The following is a 20039-nucleotide window of genomic DNA, read 5'->3' as shown; positions in this document are numbered from 1 at the left end:
TATGGCCTGAAATGGAAAAGAGGAGATGTAGTTGAGTAACAAGTGCAACATCCTTTCATCTATCACACTGGAAATCCAGCAAAATCTGAGACCAAGTGACTATTTAAAGTCAACTCTATAGAACTCCAGAGCTGGGGATGATTTGTCTGCAGGAACAAACCAGCTTTGCTCTGAGCTAAGGGTGAAAGCATATTAAATATGTAGCCTTTTAAAGAATCATATTGCTGTATCATCTATACATATATATATACACACACACTATTCATATATGTAATTATTAAAGCAGATCATAACATAATAAATAAATATCAAATTATTCATGTTCCTCTTTTGAGTCTTATTCTGCAGAAGGAACATTTTCACGCTTTAAAAAAGGCAGCATCATCTCTGATCTATGAACCATTCTATTTCAAATACATCTTAGTTACAATTTGGCCTATTGCTTGGTGGGAAAGGCCTTTCCATATTTCACTCACTGCAGAGCAATCCAGCTTTCCTGTAATACTCATGTAATGTTTATATCCATCTTTTGAAATGTAGGGGCTATTAGATCAGAAATATTCCACGAAGAAGGGAGCAAAGATTCATGTCACTGACAACTGGAGAAGAAACAGAGAAAGGGTAATAATATCATGGGACAGAATGGAGTCCCTTCCAGATCTTTGGAGGGCTAGCACGATATCCTTCCCAATCATTTATAGCAAGGCTAACTAAGGTCCTGAAGAGTGGGCACCTTCAGTCTGAGGCCATGAGATACTACCCTGATATAGACCAAACTGGGCTTAGTTTCCCTCTGGAATCACCAGAATAGCTGCACTGGTTATACTGTGTCATTTCAGAATGCTCACCTCAACCCACAGCCCATTTGTTTGCTGACATAATAATTCTTTTTCTTTTTTTCTTTTCTTTTTTTTTTTTTTTTTTTAGAAAAATAAATCTTTGTACTGCAGTTAGAAATAAAGCTTAAGGAAAAATCACTGGGATTGGTGACATGTTGCTTTAAGTTAAAAAATGGCTCTGCAAGGTGGGTATCCAAACCTTTGCAGCTGTTCTCCATGCCAGAAGAACAATTCAAGAGCAGCACATCATGGGCAGCTCCCAGGAAAGGGAGGAGAGAGGCTTGAGGCACCAAACCCATCCAAGCACTCAGCACTTGCAAAGGCCCTGGCCTCCTTTACTATCCAAACACCTTACACTTTCTAGGAATTCGATTCACATGGATTAAAGCCCAATTTACTAAAACTAGTTATTTAGCATTAATAATTTGAGTCTTTAAGTTTTAGCTGGTGAAGGACTATATTAGTTTTTACTTGAAAATCAAGTTTTCTTTTTCTTTCAAATCAAGTACTCATGATGTGTGACAAATGGCATGCCTCCTGCAAGAGTTACGAGTTATGTGCCTAAACAGGAAGGATCACCTCATTGCAGAATTAGGGGATCATCCAGTGGGAAGGGAGTTTCAAGGTCATTTAGTTCAGCCTCCCAGTGATACAGAAATTCTCTTTGCAGCATCCCTGTCAGGTGGCCGTCAAGCTTCTACTAGTGTATTCATTCACACCTGGTCTGTCTAAAACCTTGAGAACAGCCTGTTGTACAGTTCCATAGCTCCAATGGAAGAAAAAGTGTTTTTATTTTCAGTAAACATATACCGTTGTATAACTTTGGTTGATTGGTTCTCATGTAGCAACCCAGAAAATACTGAGCTCCCTCTGACACCCATGCCCTTTGACTGAAAGTCAGCCATAAAGTAGAGCACCGGAATAACTTTCCAGAGTCTCAGATTTGCCCCTTCGCTCCACTGCAAATCAAATGTGTCACTTGTGTTTCAATTCAATTAGCCTTTTCCTAAGGGTTTCACTGTTTCTGTTCCTGTGAGTTTCTTTTTTAAAGATCTACATTGGCATATTTCAAGTGGAATTTTTTTTTTTTTTTTTGGCAAACTACAGCATTTTATTTTAAATTGAGAGATCTGGTTTTATTTTTATTTTTATTTCGGAACATTTCAAACATACAAGAGTAGATATAATATAGTAATGAATGCCTTAGTATTTATCACCCAGTGTAAATATATCAAATTGTGGTCAATCTTATTTCATCATTACCCTCACCCCGTCTTTCTCCTCCCTGGATTGTTTCGAAGCAAATCCCAGATACCATATAACGTCAGCTATACCCTTCTCATACGAACCTGGGAGCAAATTCTCCAAACAACAGAATCGACGGAAGACATTTGGGGGACCTAGCCCTTATAGTGGGTGCTAGAGTTACAAAAGTGAATAAAATTGTGTCACCTTTCGATCTTTTTGGAAAACACTACCCCTCATGTGTCTGTAAAAACTGACTCTTGTTTTTGCACTGACACTTCCTTTTTTTGGCCAAAATCTTTCTAAAAATAGACAGCAAGCCTCTTCCTGCTGCCCATTTCTTAAACTGTCCTCTTATGAAGGTGAGCTAGGATTGTACAATTAGAATGCTTTGAGAATTTCGTCCCTTTTGAGCTATCTTTACTTTTCAAAGCCTCTACTCATGCTATTGGACCTATCTTTTCCTCTAACAATTAAAAAAAGTCTCTATATTGTGTTATTCTCTGTCTTTTCATCCCAGTTTACTATGATTAACGTGGTTACCATCTCCCCAGGTTCTTCCCATTCATTTACCTTTAGCATTTCATTTCATCTTGGCATTTCTTCCCAGTTGCTCAGACTTCACTTCACAATAGTAATTTTCTTTTTCTTTTTTTGTACCTTCTGAAAGGGGTGTCTAATGACAAAGTCAGTCGATAAGTGCTCAGAAGACCTGCATTCACCAGAAAGAGTCTTTCTGCTGCTATTCAGAAGATCAAATTTTAAGCTCAGCATGAACCATGATCCAGTTACACTGTCTACACACACACGAGCAGAGAAAAACCACCATAGTGTGCATGAGGGAAAGATCAGACCATACAATCATTATGTGATAATGTATTAATAATAGATGGTATAATGAACCAAAAATGAGCTTGGCAACACTCCCAGGTACTTTTTACAAAATAATTTCCATAACCTGCTTTGCCTATGAAGAAGGGAACACATTATCCCACAATTACCTGGGGGTGGAATGATTAGCGTGGGTCCAGGATGCAGCCCCGGGACTCTGTGCTTGGCCCTACATCTTTCCAGACAACGTCCTTGGCCTCTCCCCTACCACAGCATGTATAGCTGTGTGTGGGACGGAGGCTAAAAGCCTGGTTATGCTCCACAGAATGAATTCTTATGTCCATGAGCTCTTCCCAGAAAACATGCAGGGAGACTCTGCCAGCTGCAGAATTTCAACTCCTGGGAAGAGGGGATGAATTTCTGTGTTTTATTTAAATGGTGCAGCATGAGTGTGCAGAGCCAACAGTATGAGAACTGGTGGTCCTGACGTATGTCTTGGCTTCATCATCCTGTGATATGGTCCTGAGGCTGACCAGGGGATGGAGCTGACCTTCAGAGCCCCAAATTTGGCATGAGGCATAGCCAATATATGGGACAAAGGTCAAAATGTATGTGACCTTGGTCACAAAAGATAACCTGGGACTTGTCTGTCACTGCAGATCCTGCACGCTACAACATAGCAGTGTTTAGTGCCTGTTTAGGTTGTAGGGGTCATCAGGTCTTCAGGTCTTCTAAGGAGTCAGAGCATATATAGCTACATTTTCTGAATATAAATATATGTATTAAATGAAATGACATAGCACAGGTCACGGAGAGCATCAAAGAACTGTGTTTGGAGATTCTTGAGTATTCTGGTCTGGGTATCAGAAACTTGATACAGTTTGCAACACACCCAGGAGGAAGGATCATTCAGGCATTTGGATTAAGTTGCATTGCTGACATGAAAAGCACAGTTAAAATGAAATGGATCTATTCAATGAGAAGCTCAAAACTTTAGTTGGTTTGCAGAGTGTTTTTGTCTAGCTACATGTATCATCGATTTAATATTTCAATGTTTCAAGTTCATTTCCATGAATGAGATTTCATTTACCCCCACACACTCACTTAACTTACTGAGTGGTTCTAAGTTATGAAAAAACGCAGCCACCAAAAAGGTGATTATTTAAGAAAGAACAGAGAAAACCTATCAGTTACATCTTTAGTTATCTTAGACTTTTAGGCAGAGTCTCTAGAAAGTGCTGAGCAGAGGCTTAACATGGGAGTGAAGAAAACCAACTTGTTTATCCACCTCTAAGTCACAAAGGCCATTCTGCACACAGCACTGAACTTCTGGGAATAGAAAAGCCACTTTGCAAGTTAGCAGGTGAGGTCAGAGTAGACGCATATTCTCTGGGCACATAAATTAGCCAAGGAAGAGATGACACCCCAAATCATCTTCATGGGGCCTAAACCATGGAGCAGAAAAAGCAAATGCACGTTTAGATGTAACATACTTGCCAAAATGATTGGACTTTTATTACATTTCCCCTGTGACCTTAATTACCTTCTATATATTTATCTTCTAACTGGACAACATGATATTTGTGGATACGTGCTACTCACACATAGGTGTCTGTTAACACTCAAACTGAACCACTCTAAAGGGGTGTCATTTGTGAAGTCCAGGGAAAACCGTCATAAAGGCAGCTGTTAACTCCTAGGTCACAGGCAGGCTTATCTGCACGAAAGAAATGCTCATGTTACAAAGGGGTCCTTTCTGTCATTTTTGTTTGAAAACAGTCTCCTCTAAAATATGCCAATATCTGTGGAAAAGGAGCAAGAATTCCCCTCCAGAGGCTGCTCTCTAGAGAGTCACAGAGATCCTCGTATTTCTCCCATAGTATTCTTCCCAGACTGCCCATTTCAACGCAGCATTGACCAACACATTTCAAGTCCATGAGCACCTCCAAATATTGAATTAGAGAATCTCACAATAAATCCACAGATTAATCGAACTAATGATATTCATAGGCAGCCAGGATGGGTCACGTTTTTCAGCTTGTAGTTTAAATAAAATCACATCTCTTTCTCTTGTATGCCTCCCCTCTCAATTAATTTTTCAGTTCCCACAGTTCGGTTTTTAGAAAAATATCCAGTATAACCTCATTCAGGTTCCTTCTTACTGCCTTGTCCAAGAACACTATGGACTTATTCATTCCAAAGGGTTCATTCTGTACAAGAACACTAGACAGCCGGTTGGAGAGAGAAAAAACTTGAAAATCTGGTCAATGTACTAGTTACTGATGCTGACACCAGGCTCTACTGCTAGAAACTGGATCTGCAGAATCTGAACCAGCCCTCCCTGGCTAACACTCAAAGGCTTTTGGTTGCACCAAAGTCACCAGGGCAATTGACCCCATTCCTTCTTGTAGGTTTCTCCTTGGCAGACTTGGTTTCCATTCTTGCCAAGAGATCTTTAAGTCATCCAGATATAAACTATCCTAACTTCAAACACAAAGTTCAGTCCTCAGTTCCTTGCTTCCTGGAAGCCCCAAGGATTCCACACCATTTTTTTTTTTTTTTTTTTTTCCGGGCAAAGAGAGGGAAGCCTTCAAGTAGCAGAAGGTCCCGGTCTACTCTTTTCCCAGAACAGTTAAGTGTCTCTTCAACCTACCTAGGTATCACCAAGCTTTGGATCACCCTATGCAGAGTCAAGAATCCCCACTCCGGAAAACCTCATCATAGAAGACAGCACACTTGGAAAGGATCCTGCTCCACTCAATGCCCAGTGACACCTGGCATTCTTTTGCTTTGCACACATTTCTTACAGTGAAGGGTGGAAATATCTCTGGATCATGTCTTTGCTCTAGTCTCTGTTCCTATGTTGTGACCTGAGAAAAATTCTTTATTTTCTCCATTAAGAGTAGACTAGGATTTTTCTAACTTAACAGTTTAATAGAAGTTTTTAAAGATTTTCTTTAGCCTCGGAATCCTTTTTATTCCCTAAGTTTTACAAGTATGAACTTTTACTATCATATTCTCGGGTGTTCCTGAGCCATAACCTTACTTTCTAAAACCAAATTTTATTTATTTTTTAAATTTTATTTTAGGTTCAGGGGTACATATGCAGGTTTGTTATATAGGTAAACTGTGTCACAGAGGTTTATTGTACAGATTATTTTGTCACCCACATACTAAACCCAGTACACAACAGTTATTTTTTTCTGATCTTCTCCCTCCACCCATCCCCCATCCTCACACAGGCCCCAGTGTCTGTTGTTCCCCTCTTTGTGTCCCTGTGTTCTCACCATTTAGCTCCCACTTAGAAGTGAGAACATGCAGTATTTAGTTTTCTGTTCCTGCATCAGTTTGCTAAGGACTATGGCCTTCAGCTCCATCCATGTTCCTGTAAAGCACATAATCTCATTCTTCCTGAAGCCAAATTTTAACATATGACACACAACACCCAATTTTTCTTAGTAGAGAACTTAATCCAATCAATCCCATTTAAATCTTATAAAATGTGTTGATGTCTCTATCACACCACGTTGAAAAATCAAGCACACTGAAGGCTACTTACCATTTTCTACTTCCTCATTGTGAGAGGAATTTTGTAAAATTAGAGGGAGTATCTTAGAGGGGAGGTAGGATGCCTTATGATTTTATATTTGTATCCCTATTCTAGCAAATGTTCTGGAGTTCGTTTATAGAACCAGCTTCCCCTCTGCACACACCTGTCTAGTTCCCATCTCATCTGTTGCGACTTTGAATGCTTCTTCTAGAAGACCAATTGCTCAGGCCTGTAGCCCCCATTGGCCCAAGGGTAAAGAGTTATGGGCCTGCCCCACTCACTGTCTGTATGGCTTTGGCAATTCATCTAATCTCTTTGAGTTTTGGTTTCCTCACTAGTAAAATAAAGAAATAAAATGGTCTCAAATCTTCTCCCACTTTTGGAATTATACGTCTGATTAATTATGAACACTCAGATTCTTGGATTCTTCCGAGTCCTTTAAAGCAACCTCTATCACTCCCTGCAAGTAAATATTAGACAATCTAAACCGCTATCATTTCTGCAATTTACATGCAGTTCAAGTAGCCCTAGTATACTGAGCTTGCTATCACTTATTGTAATCTGTTGCAGTGATCTTTGGACATAAAAGTTTTGTCTGTTTCATTCTAAAATCAACCACATGAGGTATTGCAGAGCCACAGGGTAAGAACCTGGATATGAGAATGGAACAGCACTGGAAGTCAGCCAAGCATGATTTGTATACTCATTCCAGCTCTGAAATGGACTAAACACCCCGGTTTCATCACTCCCAACTCCTGTGCCTCATTCTGATCACCTGCAAAGTGGACATAACAGTGCATTCACTACATCCCTCAGAAGATGGTTGTGAAGTACTTAATTCCAGACCAGTCACCAGGTGCCACAGCCAGAAGGTCACCCCCATTCCAGAAAACTCTTCGTTCCTGGTAGGGAGTTCTGACATCACAGAAGACTTTGAAATCCTTTTTCCTTTACCACAGCTTACTTTGTGGCTTAATCCCTTGCCTACCTTACAACACATTCTCTAGCATCTAGTTGATATAAATATATATTTATATTTGCATATATATTGTATGCATATATTTTACCTAGCACTTATCTATGCTTTGCCAATTTGATCTGATGCATACATATTTTACCCAGCACATAGTATAAAATGTAAGTCTGTTATTTTTATTATTACTGAAATTACTTGTAGCATCTTTACACTTTTGTTTATGCCATCGGCTCCTCCTTGAGGTCCTTTATCTTCAATGCATAATTATTCAGCAAAAATCCACACATCTTTTGTGGAAAAAAGTAAAAGCATTTGAGCTCCTGTGTTCACATAACTCTTGTAGCACTTTTCACATTTACTTTTATTGTGGCTATTTTCTCATGTATTATTTTTCTTATTATACCTATGCCCCTGGGGATCAGCACACTGTATATGTTTATACAGTCCCAAAGCAACTAGCATGTAACATTTCCCATATGGAACTCAATAAATACTCAATACATTATTGATAAAGACTTAATGAAAACAGACCCGAGAGCCCAGAAATTATTTCTTGGCTGTGTAGCTTGCTTGATTTGAACTTGCCATGTGGTTTAGACAGGGCAGAGGGTATTTTCCGATCTGCCCAAAGTGGGCTTCATTATGTACCTGATGTCATTAAATCCATAGCCTATCTGCCCGAGAGTCCTTTCCATTTCTGAGTGGTCTGTTAGGCTGAAAGCAAAAGTCTTGATAATAGGATTAGACATTTTAATAGCCCCTAGAGAAATAAAAGCACTTCATGAAGGTTATTTCTTTCTGAATAAAAGCAGCCTATCCATATAACAGCAAGAACATGTATAGTAATTAGAAAATATTCTGTTTCCCTGAAATCATAGTACTGATAAATGACATTTATTGAGTTTCTATCTTATGCCACATATCAGATGTGTTATCTTGTTTAAGCTTCACTACTGTGTGGTAGGAATCATTATTATTTGCATTTTACAGATGAGAAACTGTAATTGAAAGGTGCCAAGTAAGTTGCTCAAGGTTCACAACTAGCAAGTGATAAAAAAATTTGGCCATCACCAGAGCTCTCTACCTAGAAAAACACGTTTGGAAAATTTCAGATCAAGATGGCTTCCCTATTCTGGGACTCTCCACCTTTGTTCTCTAGGATTTCTGAATACAAATAGCCAGGAGTTTTCATAGTCACTATGCAACCTCTGTTGAGTTTTGTTTTGTTTTTGAGATGGGGTCTGACTCTGTTGACCAGGCTGGAGTTCAGTTGCATGATCATGGCTCACTGCACTGAACCTCCTAGGCTCAAGTGATCCTTCCACCTCAACCTCCCAAGTAGCTGGTACCACAGGTGTGTGCCAACATGCCCAGCTACTTTTGAATTTGTGGAGATGTGGTCTCACTATGTTATCCAGGCTGGTCTCAAACTCCTGGGCTCAAGCAATCCTCCTGCTTCAGCCTCCCAGAGTGCTGGGATTATAGGTGTGAGCCATCACACTCTCTGCTCAGTTCTTAAATCTTGATATCTTTTCTCTCTCTTCTCGTCTCTCCTCTTTTCTTTTCTCTTTTCTCTCTCTGCCTCCCTCTCTCTCTCTCTCTCTCTTTGAAAAAAAATAATAAACTTGGCTCCCAACAATTGTCGTCAGTGGTTGCTAGAGAAGCTTTCCCAATACTCAGAAAAAACCCATCCCTGTGGCTTTTTGTCAGGGACTTTCTATGCATGACTCAGGCCTCATCAGCAGTAAAAATTCAAGCAGTAAGGGTGTCTGCCGCCAAGCTGTACTGCCCCTTGGAGGATCAGGTGCTGGGCTTGCTGTTCTGCCCTTCTCAGTGCTTCAGGTTTCGCTGTGCTTCATGACAACAAAATTATGTCACTTTCACCTGCCAGGACAGGCACCAAAAAACCCATTGGTAAAACCCCTTCCCAACAAGAGAAGCCAAGGGGCAGCAGCTAGTCAAGCCAGGTGCAGGAGAGCAGAGAATGAGAGGGGGGTGCATTGGAGGGGGATGCATTGGAGTGGGGTGCATTGGAGGAGGATGCATTGGAGGGGGATGCATTGGAGGGGGGTGCATTGGAGGGGGATACACTGGAGGGGGATGCATTGGAGGGGGATACATTGGAGGGGGATGCATTGGAGGGGCTTACATTGGAGGAGGATGCATTGGAGGGGGATGCATTGGAGGGGAATGTATTGGAGGAGGTAGCACCTGGGTAGGTGTTGCAGGGAACAAGCCCCTTCTTCCAATCATGGGGAATTTCCCTTTTTGTGAAAGGGAAGCTCAGAATAGGAATTCCTATCAATGACAAGGCCATGTAAGCGGCACAGAAAATATAAGTAGTTGTTGAGCCACTTACAAGGCCCAATATGTGACTGAGTTACTCTTTTTTTGAGACGGAGTCTCACTCTGTTGCCCAGGCTGGAGCACAGTGGCACAATCTCGGCTCACTGCAACCACTGCCTCCCAGATTCAAGCAATTCTCCTGCCTCAGTCTCCTGAGTAGCTGGGATTACAGGCACGCACCACCTTGCCCAGCTAATTTTTGTATTTTGGGTAGAGATGGGGTTTCACTCTCTTGGTCAGGCTGGTCTCAAACTCCTGACCTCAAGTTATCCAGCCAGCTTGGCTTCCCAAAGTGCCAGGATTACAGGTGTGAGCCACTGCACCCTGCCGACTGAGTGACTCTTAAACTATTGCAGCAGGAAAAGCTGCCCCTTCTCCTTCTATCACCTACCCTTGCCCTGAGCAGCTGAGGGTTGAATGCAGTGTGTCTACTCTCCAAGTCTCTTCAACGTAGATTACTTGTATTACAATTTTTTTTTTACTATTACTTAACAGCTTCATCTGTTATAATCCATAACAGAAGCAAATTTTTGTATATTTTATGCATTTTATGGACATTGGCAGCAATGGGCATTTTCTTGTTTACACCACTCTCAATCAGTTATTGTTTTCTGGGTTTTCTCCCCCTTACTCTAGTTCCAAGACAGATACTCCTTTCTTCTGAGAACACAGGCAAAGCACACAATATTGATCTGATTGCAGCACAGAATCCTCCCGAAATCCTGAAAGCCAATTACCTCATACTGCACAGTACAGTAAATTCTAGGATAGCCTTAGAAAGGGAGTCAGTCAAGTGGTTTATAAGAAAAGAAACTATAAAAAGAGTGTTCTTCAGATTCTTCCCCTGCTATAATCCAGTCAGGTCATATTTTATCGGTACTCATTATCCAGGCAGACAGTGATAACTGTGGAAACCATGGAAACATATTATGGCCAAATTGATGCTGCTTCGAAACGCCAGTGACTCACGCTGTGGAACACTAACCATGATCCATTAAGGCGCTTCCTGGACTTTTGTCAAGAGGGCCTTCCACGTGTGCATTCTAGGTGCAAGTGCAGCCACACCTCACTTGGAGAGTGAGGGGGCTCTCCAAAATAAAAGGCAACTCATCAGACTTTTCCCAGAATGAATAAGAAGATATCACAAATTGCACATCATCCTGGATCAGTTTTAATCCAATGATTCCATTAGGTTATAAGGCATATTTGAATACTCCTAAGTATTTAAGACACAGTGTGCACTCCCTAGCACACTCTCTCTCTCCTCTTCTTTAAACCTAATTATTTGCCTCCACATTTTAAAACTTCAAATAAGAATATGCATTGTCATTGTAATTATGCTCATGAAAATGTCAGATTTCCATACTCTACATCTGATAAAAATAAATACATCAGAGCGGATCATTACATTTTGTTAAAGTTCCAAGGCTATGAACACTTAAGGCCACATCCCACTTCAGAGAATGCCACAAAGACAGGTTAGATTAAGGATGCCTCTTTTATTTATAATCTTGAACACAAATCCTTTACTAACATATGAGATTAAAGTATATAGCATCGAAGAGATAGAAATTTTCATAACGTAAACATTAATGATAGTTTTAACTTTTTTCTTTTTTCAGAATAAATTATGTAATGTGTTCAGTAATATAAGTGGAGTGGAAATTTTTTAAATTATCAAAGTTTATCAAAAATTATCAAGTATTTATCAGCCATGTACAAGGTGTTTCTTATTCATGTTTTGCCATTTCAGTTGATGGCAAGGCTAGAATTGTGAAGTCTTGGCTAATGTACCAGTCCCTCTGAATATTTTGATCCTATTTTGTCTTGTCATCTTCTAAAACTTAGCAATCATTTATGATTGCAGCAAATCAATAATCAGAAGACTGAATTTTCTGACGTTAGCCCTGATATGAGGCAGAAGTTTCAATCATGCTTGTATAAGCATAGTCGAAATGGAATAAACTGTAATTTTTTATTTTTGTATTTTAATAGCATCTTTTAAAAATAGTTACAAAAGGAATGTATGTTCAGTGCAGATAATTTTTAAAACAGAAAAACTACAAAAGAAGCAAGGGTTACCTATGATCCAGCACTAATGCATAATCATCATTTATATTTTGCTATGTGCCCTTCTACTATTTTTGTTTGTTGGTTTTTGGTTTATTTGTACACTGTTTAAAAGAAATAGTATTGTACTCTCACAACTTGCATTTTATTATTTGGCTCTATATTGTGAATATTGTCTCTTATCAGTATATAAGTATTTTCTGTATCACTTTCAGTGACTAGATCTGATGCTGTAGTAGATACGTAAGAACTTTTATAATCACATTTAGATTCCTTTGAATTGTCCCTTTTATAGGTTATGCTGAAAGGAGCATCCTTTTATGTTGAACTTTGGCCCCATCTTTATTTACTTAGAATACACCCCTACAACTGCTTTATACAGGAATATAAGGCCTAGGAACATCTGTTTTCAAATTTTCCTTTACAAGTTTAATTTACTCAGCACCGTATGAAAGTTCTCAATGGCCAAGTGTGGTATCTCACACCTGTAATCCCAGCATGAGGTCCGGAATTGGAGACCAGCCTGGTCAACATGATGAAATCCCATCTCTATTATCTCTACTAAAAGTATAAAAGTTAGCCGGGCATGGTGGCATGTGCCTAGATACTTGGGAGGCTGAGACAGGAGAATCACTTGAACCTGCGAGGTGGTGGTTGCAGTGAGCAGAGATCCTGCCACTGCACTCCAGTCTGGGCAACAGAGCAAGACTCCATCTCACAAAAAATTAAAAAAAGAAAGTTCTCAATATCTCACTCCAGCCAACCTGGGGAATTATGAATCATTTTAGCTCTATCAATTTGATACATGGTAAGAGAATTTCACTGTTTTAATTTGCATGTATTTGTTATTAATGATCTTTAACATTTTTCATAAGATAGTTTAAAAAATCATCTGTATTAATTGCCTGTTCATTGCCTTTCCCTTTTCAAAATATGTAGGTATCTACTTTTCCCTGTTGATTTGTAGAATCCTTCCACTCATTTGACACTTTGCCTGACACATTTTCCCCAGTTTGTGACTTGTCCTTTAGTTCTGAGCATCTTGTGTTATTGAGGTTCAGAAATACTCATTTTAGCTCACCAAATCTCTTTTGTTTACCTTTATAATTTCTATTTTTCATTTTATTTTCCCAAAGCCTTCCTGGACCCAAGATATTTGTTCCTATTTTCTCAAAGTTTTCTTATTGTTTTATTTGCATTTAATTTTTAAATCAATTTCTAATTAATTTTAGTGTATAGTAAAAGACTACTCCCTAGCATATTTTGCGTCACAGTGCACATAGAAAAATACACGTTTTCATGGCACTCTGGGGTAAACAAATGAGGCTGTTCACAGCCAGGGTTTATCAGTCACCTGGGCAACTGAGATGATCACATCCTAGCTCATCTGTAACCAAGTCCCAGCAAGCCACTGTGCTGTGGCACTTGCGGTATGAGGCAAGTGAAGACGTGACCTTTTGAAATATAAGTAACCAACCATCTAAGTTATTGAACACTTTTATTGCTTCCCCCACTTATTTAAAATGTAATTTTATTCATGTAATTAAAACTTCTATACATGGGTATTTTCCTAGTATTTCTACCCTGTTTCATTGATCCGAATGTCCATCCTGACACTAATACCACACTGTTTCATGTTTTATAGATTTTTAACATGTTCTTATCTTTGATAATGCAAGTGTCATCTTACTTTTGTTCAAAAACTTTAATTCCTACCAGTTTATTCTTTCAGATAAATTTTAGAAAATTTCTCAAAAATTCAAATGTTTGAAGATTTGAGATTGCATTAAACGTAAACATCACTTTAACATCAACAGAATATTGACATCAACAGAATATTTTTGTTTTTCCACTTGAAATGCACTTATTCAAATCATCCATGTGCCTCTCAATGAAGTTTAGTAGTTTCCTCCATACAGGTAAATACTTCTTTTCAGGTAATTCCTACATATTTGTCATATTTGTTGCTATTTTTAATGCTATATTTTTCCTATTATATTTTCTATATGATTATTATTTACAATTTTCTGTATGATTATTGGCTTAAAAACTATAAATATTTCATTTTTATGAAATATTTCATTTCCAGACAGCTATCAGACCATAAAATTTGTTTGTCATATTCTGTCTGTAAAGACACTAACTATGGAGGAAAATATTGCTCTGTTACTGTCTTGGAATGTGCAGTATAAACAGAAAGAATAATTCCTAATTATTTGAGTGGCTCCTTATTTTTTAAAAATATATTTGTATAAGGGAATACTTTTGGAAGAGTCACAGAACATTCTCTGAATTTTCTCAATTTGATTTTAGCTGTCACGTCTAAAAAGTTTACTAAGATGCAGTCTTTGAAAACAAAGGTATATTCAGCATACTTTCTAATTTACGGGCATTTTGGTTTTTAATAAACCTCTGTCAAATTTCCCCTAGTTACTTCCACATTCAATCATAATTTTACCAATGATGTTTGCGATGGCAGTGAAGAGATACGATTAGTCAAATGAATGGCTCTCATAAGCAAATCTTTTCCTACAGTAGTACCAAAGTTTAAAAAAATGAAAGACTTTAATGGAACATTTTAAAGCATGAAACCAAATCCTCAAATTGGAACACAAATGAGAAGAAATATTATTTTTTCTCCCAAAAGTGTACCTAAAGAGAGAGGCAGTGATAAGAAGGTAGTGAAATGCTTTCACCATCTTGCAGAGCACTGAATACTTTCCATGCCTGCAGACAGTATGTTTTGGAGAAGGGGGGATAAATCAGCAGATCTCTGATTTTTGGGGGGACTAAACTAAGCAGATATTTAAACCCGTAACACTCAGCTATTTCAGATGCATGAAAACTGCTCTTTGGCTTTATTGAATTGCTGGTTAATACATAGGAACTAAATTAGGTCTATAATTTCAGATGCCCTTTGTTAATGACTCATTCTTCTGTCAATAAAATTGACAACAGAGACCAGCACAGTTGCTTTGTCCAACTCTGATCTGCCCTGTTGAGTCATGTGACACAGCTAAGTTTGCCAGATAGAGGCTGTCACTCTCCCCTGGAGTTTTCATGGAAATAAGGTTAGAGAAATGGGGCCTGTGCAAGCCCAGGGAGGTTTTTAACAGACATGAGGGATGGCATCAATCATTTCAGAAGGTCTTCCATATGGCATTTTTATTGATAGTGCAGACTTTATTTGTGTATTCAAAGATAAAGTAAGTCCTTTTTTCCGGTAAAAGTCATCTCCTTTGGCATGAGGCTTTCTCTGCTGACCTCAGAGCCCCCTAAATGATTTAGATAGCTTATCTCACCCCCAATCCTGTGAATAGAGAAGAATTTCTAAAATGAAATAGGGAAGCTAGGTTTGACCGCAAATTTAAGTCACGGAAAGAATTTGCAAAACGCAGAATGTGTTCATCACAAGGGAAAATTTTTAATAATTCTTTTCAAAGGAAAAAATGAATAAGCCTCACCTTTATTCTTTATTCATTTTCCCTCACTGATGTCAATCTAGTCATTTATTGGCAAATGTGCCCAAAATGTACTCAAGAATATTTGGACATTTAATGACACTAACAAGGACAGATACATAAGCTTGCCAAAGGAATCATGTAAGTGATATGCTGAATAAAAGCCACGTTGGTGATAGTCCACTTCACACACACACATGCGCACGTGCACACACACACACACACGCATTCCTCCACTTTTAGATAAAAATGAGGAGGCTCAAAGGAAACTACAGGAGGTCAAATGTTAATGTGTCAACTGTCACTAAGATAGAAATTATTAGTATATTTTAAAGCATTGTTTAAAATTTTTAATTAATTTAATTACTCACTAAATTTAAAATAAAAAGAGATACTTTGAAAACTGATTCTGGCTGTTCGATGAAACAAATATCAGTGACCCTTAAACATGATAAAATGTTCATTCTCATTCAAAGTAAAAGAGAGAAAAAGTAAAACATTGAGATAACATTACACATGGATAAAAATGGCAATGACTTTTTTAAAAGTTAACATGTTTATTGATCAGGGTTTGGAAAAACTGTTACTCCTATCCCCTGTTGCTGGAATATAAGCTGGCAGAAGCTCTACAGAGAGCGATTGGCCATATCCATCAAAATTACAGATGCACCCTACCATTAACCCACCAAGTTTCCTTTTTAGGAATTGATTCTATTGATGTACTCACACTCATGCAAAATGTGTTTGAGCAAAGATTGAAGCACTTCTGGTAATACAAAGAAAAGCCCTAATGTGTTCCAGCAGAAGGCTCTTAAATCTATGTCTTTAACTTATAAATATGTACAATAATATACTCAGTATTTAAGAATGGTAAGGCAGATAAATATGTGAAAGTTCATATGGTACAAGCTTAATTATAAAACCACATTCAGAATAATGTGCAAAATATAATTCTATTTACACATGTATGTTTATCAGTGCATAGAATAACCCGAAAGGGATACATAAGAAACCAACAAAAGTGGCTAATATAGGGATAAAAATAGGAAAACTTTTCCATTTATAACATGTGCAGATGTTATCTAGACTAAAAAAAAAAAATTAAATAATTCAAAAAAGGGCCGGGCTCCGTGGCTCAAGCCTGTAATCCCAGCACTTTGGGAGGCCGAGACGGGCGGATCACGAGGTCAGGAGATCGAGACCATCCTGGCTGACACGGTGAAACCCCGTCTCTACTAAAAAAATACAAAAAAACTAGCCGGGCGAGGTGGCGGGCGCCTGTAGTCCCAGCTACTCGGGAGGCTGAGGCAGGAGAATGGCGTGAACCCAGGAGGCGGAGCTTGCAGTGAGCTGAGATCCGGCCACTGCACTCCAGCCTGGGCAACAGAGCGAGACTCCGTCTGAAAAAAAAATAATAATAATTCAAAAAAGAAAAAATTCTAGAAAAAGAATGAAAAAACATAAAACAATTTCCTGTGTACAGTCAATTCAACACCATGAGTAAAGCACTTACCATATAAAAGGCAGTAGTAGGCCTTTATTAGTAATTATTTTCTCCATCTTTATAGGAATTTAGGACTCAATTCCAAAACTTGGACCCATGCTGGCTGCTTGTTAACTATGGGAAAATCATTGTATCTTTTTAAACCTTTTTATCTTTCCATTGTATAGTGACTTAAGACTTATATCTTCTTTAAAAATCAAATGTAATACTGAAAGATAAACCACAGAATTGTACTTTCTGTTTTTTAGCAAACATGTTTCATAATCCTAAAAATTGTTTCTTTATTTGGGAGCCTTAGAAACAGAGTAGAATATCTTAATGTCAATCATCTTAATTCAAAGAACTGATTTTGTAAATCATTTCTTTCTCTTGTATTTTCTCTGATTTAAGTCAATATACAATATTTTAGCTACTTCTCTTCTTTGAGTTTTTGTTGACAAGCTGCACAAATAGCATTTATTTAGCTGTTAAGGCAGTGAGTTATTTAACTTTGACCTTTACTGATCAAATCCATGTAACTATGGGTGTGCAACAGCCACTCCCTGGGCTACCCTGGGCACACTGTCCTCTTATGGTACCAATGTATTTTGCTTTCAGATTCCCACAAAACCAGGTTCTTACTCACACTGTATTAGTTTTGCTGAGGCTAGGAGCTGCTGTCAGCTCTTATTAGATTCTATTTCTTACTACAAGCATATTATGGAATGTGCTTCCATAATAAAATTTAGTCTGAAATAGACTGTGTGCTAAAGGTCAAACTATCACAGCCTTTGGCTTCCCTCTAGATTCTAAATTTATGTTCCAGTTCATGAATCTTCTCTTCTATATTTGTTGGCAGGGTGGAATAATCTTAATGGAAAAAAGTTCTGATAATCCACCAATCTGGCTCCATTGTCTTTTGGTGGTGTTACTTGGGATAGGTTAGATTCTGGGAATCTGAAATGCTTGCTACTCTAAAATTAAGTAATCAAGGTTACTGTATCTCCTCGTCAGCGCCTCCTCTGAGATTGGTCTCTTTCTTGGATATGCTGTTTTCCTTCCCCTTAGTACACTTCCATAACTCTAATACCACAAGAGAATGGGGAAGCTGTTTACAGCATTGATTTACAAGAGATAACCAAGACCCCACTGAGCTCCCCAAGATTTTAGAATTGACTCTCAATTAATAGGCCTTTATTAAGTACCTATTCTTTAGCCTCAAATCGTATGTAATGCAGTTGAGGAGATGAGAAGTAGACATGTGCATAGGTAATAGAAAGCAGTAAAGAGTGATGCTAAATAAATGATACATGAATTACAATGCCATGTGAGAGCATAATCAGATAGCATTCACTTCCCCCTGAGATAAGGATGAAAGACTTCTTGGACAGTTTCAATTGTGTTTTAAGGGTAGGTAGGATTGGGGCAATTAAAGTGAGGGAAGAAACACTACCAATGGTGGAAAAGGCATACACCAGAGAATAAAAGCAGTAGCAAAACACAAAAATGGGTTTGGGGTGTAGTGAGTACATGTATTGGCTGGGATGGAGGTGTTTGGGATATGTAGGTCATAGGGCTGCCAAACTTAGAGACCTCTCCTTGCTAAAGCTGTCTAGCCCACAGCCTCTCCTAAAGAAAGAATCCCCAGCCCAGCCATTTTTTTGGTGGGGATGGGGAGTGGGGTGGGGACAGGGAGATAAATGATCCAGAAGGAACCCAAACTAATTAAGACTAAGGTTATGCTGTCCAGTCATGACAGTCTCTGCCCAGACGAGGTGAGAGCAGTTAGGCAAATTATTTATACCAACTACCTTTGGAATTTGAGGACTGGTCATGTGGCAGTCCAGGTCTCACTAATACAGGCCTTCATAACAACTCTCTCAGCACTGATTGAGTGGGTAAGTTAAATATTAAAAGTGGAAAGAGCCAGTACCCTTCTACAAAGGCTGGAATGTAACAAAAGCCCACCAAGAGTTTTGCCCAGGCCTCTCCTGGGCATGACAAGATAACGCAGGAATTCTTAAAAGGACCGATTCAGGACAAACAAGTTTATTGGGGCTCTGAAGAAACTCCCCAAACCTCCATGATTTAGCCCAAGACAAGATAAGGGTAATCATCCCAGCACTTGGACCCATTTAGATTAAGGAAACTGACTGAGACTCCAGAGGAAGGTCTTCAGGACTCAGATTTTAGTTAAAGAAGAAGTTAATCACTTATGTCTATAAATGAACGCATACTTACATGTAGACATAAAGCTTAGAAGGTATATAAGACTCTGGAAATCTTTGTAATTTTGTGTTGGTCTGGTAATAATTTCCAGGCGTTCTCCCTGTACCAAGTTGTAGAAATAAACTCCCTTCTTCCCAGTTCATCTGCATCATGTTATTGGGCCAGGAGAATAAGCAACCTGACCCTCAGTTTGGTCTGAGAACAGCTATGTGACAGCAAAGGGAAGCAGAGATAACTTGATAGAATGCCACATAGGACATGGCCCCTTATCCAGCCCCATTGCATCTTGAGTCTTTCTTATTTGCATCCACAAGAAGCCAGCAGTCCCAGGGGTTCACATATGAGATGGGGAGGTTAAAGGTTTGGGGACACAGCCCTTGACATCTTTTCTTCCTGAAGATTCTATATAAGCACAGTGAGTTCTGTACAATACACAGATTGTTCTTCCAGCTCTGGTCCTTACCAACTTATGTAACAGTCATTTTCATGATTAATATATGATCTGATGGCAAAAGAGTTCTGTTCAAGTATCCTGCTCATTTGCGTATTTAAGAAAAAAAAAGACTAGAATAGCTTTTTCTTTCTAAGACACTGAGCAGCAGAGAGGGTAAACTATGGGTGGGTAAACCTTTGGTGGAAAGTAGGATCCCCATGGAAGGACAGCAGTTCCAGGCAGGTACAGCAACCCTGTTCTCCTCCTCCATATAAAAATGCATTTGACTGTGCCACACAGCACATTTGGGTTGAGGGAGAACGTTGCAAGGAATGCAATTTTTTCTTTGTAAGGAAAGCTCAAGAGCTAGCAATGCAGGGATTACATCAACGATAAATTTTTGGATTGACTTGTTATTTGAAATTCTCTAAAATAAAACAACAACAAAGAAATAACAGCAGCAATACCTAAAATACATGCCTCAGCAAGCTGACAATCACTGCCACTACTGTGGCACCGATTCCCTTCCAACCCACAATGGCAGGCCACAAACAGGCACCCAGAGCCCCCGCAGCT

At 38.8% G+C, this 20039-nt stretch overlaps 1 long non-coding RNA gene across 1 annotated transcript in view; it reads right to left on the bottom strand.

Moving 5' to 3' along the window:
- Positions 1-388: 388 nt before the first annotated feature.
- The window catches only part of LOC112623526, a 150437-nt gene continuing 130786 nt past the window's right edge, over positions 389-20039 (bottom strand). The window contains exons 3-4 of the long non-coding RNA XR_003119157.1: positions 2745-2877; positions 389-599 (exon numbers count right to left, since the gene is read on the bottom strand). This is a non-coding gene — a long non-coding RNA (uncharacterized LOC112623526). The remainder of the gene's footprint in view (positions 600-2744; positions 2878-20039) is intronic.

Source organism: Theropithecus gelada, chromosome 4, assembly GCF_003255815.1.
Source record: "Theropithecus gelada isolate Dixy chromosome 4, Tgel_1.0, whole genome shotgun sequence".
In the NCBI taxonomy this organism is placed as follows: domain Eukaryota; kingdom Metazoa; phylum Chordata; class Mammalia; order Primates; family Cercopithecidae; genus Theropithecus; species Theropithecus gelada.
The sequence above is the reverse complement of the archived record's forward strand: the minus strand, read 5'-3'. Positions and strand labels throughout refer to the sequence as shown.